Genomic DNA, 6,777 nt, shown 5'->3' with positions numbered 1-6,777 from the left:
GCAGACAGGAGGCGAGATAGTTCTGGGGATTAGCTAGCTCTATCAATCTTTTCTAGAAGGAGGTGTGAGTAGTGTGATGAACAGTGTCATTCAGAAGGAAGGTGCTCAGTAGTATGAGCCAGGAAAGAGGACGATTGGTATTTTGTGGTGGGCGTGACAACCTGGTTTTGTGTGTTTGGACAAGAGAGGAAGTGGGCCTATTTTGTCTCCCTTCTTCCCCACGGCCAGGTCACCTCGTGCTGCTGTTCTGCAAGGTCCTTTCTGTTAAACAGTAGAACCACATGGCCTCTCTCTATCCGCCGGGCCTGCTCCTACCAGCTGTGCAGCCTTGCTCATGGTGCCAGGCCACCTCCTCGATGTCAGCACTGCTCTTCTTGCCCAGTGGAGGAGGGATGTCTTCAAAAGACAAACAGGTGTTTGCCAGACAGGGGAAACTAGCCTGGACACTGAAGCCCAGGGCTGTGTCAGCGGCACTTGACGTTGTGTGAGGGAGCGGGTATCAAGAGAGCGTTCTGGAGAGGCTGTCAGAGAGTGAAATGCGGGAGGACCGAGGGGTTCCAAGTCGGGCAGGTGACGTGCTCTGGTTTTTCGACCATCCCCAGGATCCGTGTGGGAGCCGCACTGGTGACAAAGGGCAAGTCTGTTCCCTTTTCCTTCCGTGTGGCCACACCCCTGGCTCAGGTCCCTTCTCCTACCTGCTCTGTTGCAACACGTCCTCCTCATCCTACCTGCTTCTTGTCCAGCTCCCTCTCCCAGCCACATGCCCCTGCTCCGGCCAGGGTGATCTTTTTGGAATCCCACATCTTCTCTTGTTACTGTGTTACTGGAAAGCTTTTGATTCCCCATCAGCTCCAAGGTGGAGCCTGCACTGTGTGGTAGGACTCTCTTTGCTTTTCGTGATCCTCCCACGGTACCCTGGGTTTCCTGCTGCGGACTGGTGATCTGCATTTGGATGTCTCAGAGTTATCCCAAATCCAGTCTTTCCAAAACTATACTGGAGATCCCTTTCACCACCACCCCCTCCGAACTCTGTGAATGGGACCGCTGTGTCCTTCTCCCACGTGCAAAAGGGAAGAGTTATCTTGGAACTCTGCTTTTACTTCCTTTCCCTCTTCTGCGATCATTCACGCAGACCTGTGATTTTATCTGCTAAATATTTCTGGGATCTACCTCCTTTTCTCCACCTCTCCTTCTGCCCTCTCAGCCCGATCTATGGTCATTTGTGGTCTGAGCCATGGTGCTAGTGTGATCGGTGAGCTTCCTGGTGTTCCTACCTCCCCCAAGGACATCTCCCCCGGAATCCAGAGATTTGTGGAAGCCCCATTCATTCATACCCTGCCTAGGGTCGTGGCTTCTTGTTGCCACTGGAGGTGGACGCAAACGTTCCTTCTGTGTCTGCACGGCTGCTCCGTCCTCCCTCTTCAGTCTTGCTTCCTCCTAGGTTCTCCCCAACCCTCATGAGCTCTCATCTCCCCTCAGATGAATGCAGTGACTCCACGTTCTCTGTTGAATGCCTGCTCAGTTGCCGGAGGCACGGTTCTCCTGCAGTTCTGGATGGGACCCAAACAGACCGGGGTGGAGCAGTTAGCGAGCCTTTCTTCCGGGGAGAGAAGCAGCCAGAAAACAGAGAGGCAAGGAATCTGGTGTGTCAGGGGGTGCTGGATGCTGTAGGAGGGCTGGAAGGGGCTGTCATCTGAGCTGGGATGGCCAGGGAAGGCCCCCTGAGGACAAAGGTGGGGAGAGCTTTGCAAGAGGTGAGGGAGTGAGCCCAGTGCATGTCTGTGGGCACAGTGTCCCTGGCAGGGGGAAAGGGGGAGAGGAAGGCCTCCGTGGAGAGAGCTGGGCTGACTTGTTCCGGGAAGGACGAGGCCAGAGTGAGGGAGAAGGAGATGTTAGGGACCTGAGGTGGGAGCAACGTCAGGGGGCATTTTGAAGCAAAGAATGACACAAGCAAGGGGAGTAGCTGAGAGAGAGAGAGAGAGAGAGAGAGAGAGAGAGGGGGCAAGTAGGCAGAGTGACAGGCAGAGGGAGAGGGAGAAGCAGGTTTCCCCTAGAGCAGGGAGCCCGAAGTAAGGCTGGATCCCAGGACCGTGGGATCATGACCTGAGCCAAAGGCTGAGCCACTCAGGTTCCCCTTTTATTGATTTGTAAGAACTTTGTATATATAGGATGGTGGTCCTTTGCCTCTGTACTGGGTGCAATATTTTGTCCCAAACTGTTTATCTTTGAGTTTCGCTTGTACCAAACATTTCATGATACATTTCTTTTTTATTTTTTAATTGACATATAATGTACTGTTAGCCCCAAGGGTACAGGTCTGTGAATCGCCAGGTTTACACACTTCACAGCACTCACCAGAGCACATACCCTCCCCAGTGTCCATAACCCAGCCACCCTCTCCCTACCGCCCTCTGCCTGGCAACCCTCAGTTTGTTTTGTGAGATTAAGAGTCTCTTGTGGGTTGTCTCCCTCCCGGTCCCATCTTGTTTCATTTATTCTTTTCCTACCCCCCCAAACCCCCCATGTTGCTTCTCGACTTCCTCATTTTCAGGGAGATCATATGATAGTTGCTGCCTTTCTCCGTTTGACTTATTTCGCTAAGCATAGTACTCTCTAGTTCCATCCACGGCGTCACAAATGGCAAGATTTCATTTCTTTTGATGGCTGCATAGTATTCCATTGTATATATGTACCACATCTTCTTTATGCATTCATTTGTTGATTGACATCTAGATTCTTTCCATAGTTTGGCTATTGTGGACATTGCTGCTATAAACATTCAGGTGCACGTGCCCCTTCGGATCACTGTCATGATACCTTTCATTCTGAATGTTTACATTGCCAAATCTGAAAGTTTAACTTCATGGCTTGTGGCTTTTAGATAATGCTTTAAAAGAGGTTTTCAACTGGTATTACATTTTCTTTTGGCACTTCTATGATTTTGGCTTCTATTGCTTAGACCATTTTATCTATCCTTATTATTTTGTTTGATATAAAGTAGCTGTTTTTGTCCCTGCACCATCTAGTGATGGTCTATAACCCCCATGGGCTTGAAACATCACTTAGATACCAAATTCTTACATATATTTTAACACAGCCATGTGTATATCCTTCTTCACTTCCAGTTGGACTTGCTTTTTTCATTTTGATGCCTAAGCCTTTTGACTTGTAACTTAGTTGTGAATTGATTGAGAGGTCCCATAGCTTGCTTCTCAGAGTAAGAATAGGTTTGTGCCAGGGAACTGTTTTGTTAGTTCATTTGAGCCACTGTACTCCAGGAGGGCAGAAAAGAAAGGGACCCTGACAAAAGGCACTTGTCTAATTCTGTTAGAGCAATAGCTTTTCAGGAAACCCTATCGGGTAAACTTCAACATACATGTCATTGGCCAGAACTAGGCATGTGGCCCTACCCCTAGGTGTAGGAACATGTGGGAGGGGAGAATTTCTCACAGGACAGATTGGTACCTTGTAAAAATTGAGGTCCTCTTACTAAGGAAGTACAGGCAGGTGGATATTGAAAGGGGAACTTGGAGGGTCAGGCACATCTCTCATCGTTTGTTTTTTTTTCCTCCTTTAGAAGTTCCCCAGGTAGGGGTGCTTTAGCCCTACGTTAAAAGAATATTTTCAGTAGTGAAAATTAGATATAATTATTTTAATAACTCTTTCGTTAAGTTAAATTTTAATATTAGTGTTTTAATAAGTCATCTTATTTTTGATATGTTATAATAAATTCAATTATTTTGAACCCTTGGAGGTAAAATACAAAATGCAACATTATGCCGTTTCTAGAAATGAAGACATCAAAATGTATAAACACTCAATATTTGTTTTTTAAGACACGTTTATTTTCTTTTTTATTATAATAGTCTGTTTGCTTTAGAAAATTTGGAAAAGGCACAGAAAGAGAAGAAAATAAAAATCACCTGTAATTCTATTACCTTGAGAAATCTACTGTGAACATTTTTGTGTAGTCTCTTTTAGTGTTTTTGTTTTCTATATCATATGGTTCCGTTTTCAGGAAAAATGAAATCTGATGCATTTTTAGTTTTTTATCCAGTTTTGTTTTGTTTTGCTTTTGTAGCTTGTGACTATAAATTGGTACTCTCTCCTTGAAGGGCAGTTAAAAATAATGACACATTTAAATTACATGTAACTTTTGATCCAGCAATTCTATTTACCCCGCCAAGTGTACCCCCCGTGCTTGAAAAGGTGGATCTATAATAATGTTATGACAGTAAAAGACTAAAAACAACCTAAATGTCTACATGGTACATCCATACAATGAAATTCTCTTCAGCCGTTAGGAAGAGAGTACAGTTGACCCTTGAACAACATAGGGGTTGGGCGTATGACCTCCCCTGCTGTCAAAAATTCATATGTCAATTTTGACTCTCCCTAACTTAACTATGCATAGCCGGCTGCCAACTGGAAGCCTGACTGATCATGTGAACGTAACACATATTGTGTATTCTCTATATATTATAAACTGTATTCTTACAGTAAGGTAAGCTAAAGAAAATGTTATTAAGGAAATCATGGGCAGCCGCGGGCAGTGGCCGAGGAGGCGGCGCGGCGGACGGCGGCCCGAGAGTAGCGCTCGCGCTGCGGCCCGCGGGACCGCGCTGCGACCGCCCGGGCCGGCCCCGGGGAGCTCCCGCCAGCGCCGCCGCCGCCGCCGCGTGCGGAGCGAGGAAATGCGGGACATGTGGATTTGGGATATGAATTCATTTGAAAAACCACTTTGGGGTTATGAACGTGATTTCTGATGAAACTGGATTGGAATAATTTTCATGACCTTTGTGTGTATATATATATATATATATATTTTAAAATTTTGCATTTGACTTAAGTGCCATGAGAAAATTTGCATATTGCAAGGTGGGCCTAGCCACCTCCTTGATTTGGGTACTCTTGGATATGTTCCTGCTGCGTTACTTCAGTGAATGCAACAAATGTGACGAGAAAAAGGAGCGAGGACTTCCTGCTGGGGATGTTCTAGAGCCAATACAAAAGCCTCATGAAGGTCCTGGAGAAATGGGGAAACCAGTCGTCATTCCTAAAGAGGATCAAGAAAAGATGAAAGAGATGTTTAAAATCAATCAGTTCAGTTTAATGGCGAGTGAGATGATGGCACTCAACAGATCTTTACCAGATGTCAGGTTAGAAGGGTGTAAAACAAAGGTGTATCCAGATAATCTTCCTACAACCAGTGTGGTGATTGTTTTCCACGCCGAGGCTTGGAGCACACTTCTGCGAACTGTCCATAGTGTCATTAATCGCTCACCAAGACACATGCTAGAAGAAATTGTTCTAGTAGATGATGCCAGTGAAAGACTTTTTAAAAAGACCTCTGGAGAGTTCCGTGAAAACATTAAAAGTACCAGTTCATGTAATTCGAATGGAACAACGTTCTGGCTTGATCAGAGCTAGATTAAAAGGAGCTGCTGTGTCTAAAGGCCAAGTGATCACCTTCTTAGATGCTCACTGTGAATGTACAGTGGGATGGCTGGAGCCTCTCTTAGCCAGAATCAAACATGACAGGAAAACAGTGGTCTGTCCTATCACTGATGTGATCAGTGATGCTACTTTTGAGTACATGGCAGGCTCTGATACGACCTGTGGTGGCTTCAACTGGAAGCTTAATTTCCGCTGGTATCCAGTTCCCCAAAGAGAGATGGACCGAAGGAAAGGTGATGGGACTCTTCCTGTCAGAACACCTACAATGGCAGGAGGCCTTTTTTCAATAGACAGAGATTACTTTCAGGAAATTGGAACATACGATGCCGGAATGGATATTTGGGGAGGAGAAAACCTAGAAATTTCCTTTAGGATCTGGCAATGTGGAGGGACTTTTAGAGATCGTCACCTGCTCACATGTTGGACACGTGTTTCGGAAAGCCACACCTTACACGTTTCCAGGAGGCACAGGACAGATTATCAATGAAAATAACAGACGACTTGCAGAAGTGTGGATGGAGGAGTTCAAGAATTTCTTCTATATAATTTCTCCAGGTGTTACAAAGGTAGATTATGGAGATCTATCATCAAGACTTGGTTTAAGACACAAACTACAATGCAAACCTTTCTCCTGGTACCTAGAGAATATTTATCCTGATTCCCAGATTCCACGTCACTATTTCTCTTTGGGAGAGATACGAAATGTGGAAACAAATCTGTGTCTAGATAACATGGCCAGAAAAGAGAATGAAAAAGTTGGAATTTTTCACTGTCATGGTATGGGAGGTAACCAGGTTTTCTCTTACACTGCCTACAAAGAAATTAGAACAGATGAGCTTTGCTTGGATGTCTCTAAACTTAATGGCCCAGTCACAATGCTCAAATGCCACCACCTAAAAGGCAACCAACTTTGGGAGTATGATCCAGTGAAATTAACCCTGCAGCATGTGAACAGTAATCAGTGCCTGGATGAAGCCACAGAAGAGGATAGCCAGGTGCCCAGCATAAGAGACTGCAATGGAAGCCTGTCCCAGCAGTGGCTTCTTTGAAATGTCACCCTTCCAGAAATATTCTGAGACCAAATTTACAAAAAAAAGAAAGAAAGAAAGAAAGAAAGAGAAAACGGAAAAAGGAAGAAAGAAAAGAAAAAAAAAAGATTGACTGGGCTACCTCAGCATACATTTCTGCCACATTCTTAAGTAGCAAAAAAGAAAAAGTGCTTTCCTCCTCCGGGGATGTAAGGTTTATCAGCCATTAAAACTTGGACTCCTCTCGCTTTTCACTAGCTGTGAACCAGCCTTCTTGTCCAAAGGACGTGAA

At 45.3% G+C, this 6,777-nt stretch overlaps 1 pseudogene; it reads left to right on the top strand.

Moving 5' to 3' along the window:
- Nucleotides 1-4,653: 4,653 nt before the first annotated feature.
- Nucleotides 4,654-6,553, top strand: LOC116863521 (annotated as a pseudogene).
- Nucleotides 6,554-6,777: the final 224 nt, after the last annotated feature.

This window comes from Lontra canadensis, unplaced genomic scaffold (genome assembly GCF_010015895.1).
Source record: "Lontra canadensis isolate GAN:19392208 unplaced genomic scaffold, GSC_riverotter_1.0 scaffold1447, whole genome shotgun sequence".
Taxonomy (NCBI): Eukaryota; Metazoa; Chordata; class Mammalia; order Carnivora; family Mustelidae; genus Lontra; species Lontra canadensis.
The sequence above is the reverse complement of the archived record's forward strand: the minus strand, read 5'-3'. Positions and strand labels throughout refer to the sequence as shown.